Below are 587 nucleotides of genomic sequence, written 5' to 3'. Positions count from 1 at the left end.
CCACCGCGCCGCGCCGCCTCCACGCGCCGCCTCGCCGCTCCCTTCGGCCGCTTTCTCCTCGCTCGCTCCGCGCCCGCGCTCCCGCTCGTCTCCCCCCGCTCGCTCCTCGCTCGCGCTCTCCCTCCCTGGAAGAAGGGAATGAGGCAGGGCTGACGTGAAGGGATGCAAAACAGCTCCTCCTAACCGGCTCGCGGAGGAAGAGAGGCAGAAAAGCGGCCCTTTTATCTCTCTTTTGTTTTCTCACTTCCTTCCACCCCCCGACACCCCCCGCTTGTCAGCCCAAGTTTCTTTTCTCTTTCTACCGCAGAGAGGATTTTTTTCTTCCTTTCTTTCTCTTGCTCTCGGTTCAACTCTCCTACTCGAATTGAAAGCCTGGAAACCTCTCTCTCTTCCCCCACTCCCTCCCTCCTCTCTCTCTCTCTCTCTCTCTCTCTCTCTCTCTCTCTCTCTCTCTCTGTCGTCCTTCCTTTTCTTCCTTCTTCCTCCTTTCTTATTTCTCCAAAAGGGTTTTGTTTGCAGTGGGAGTTTCGTTTGAAAATCAAGTCACGCCTTTTTTCCTTCTTTTCTCCCCCCCCCCTTTATTTATT

This window comes from Octodon degus, unplaced genomic scaffold (genome assembly GCF_000260255.1).
Source record: "Octodon degus isolate 3935 unplaced genomic scaffold, OctDeg1.0 scaffold00002, whole genome shotgun sequence".
NCBI classification, from domain to species: domain Eukaryota; kingdom Metazoa; phylum Chordata; class Mammalia; order Rodentia; family Octodontidae; genus Octodon; species Octodon degus.
This window is presented reverse-complemented; position numbering follows the sequence as displayed.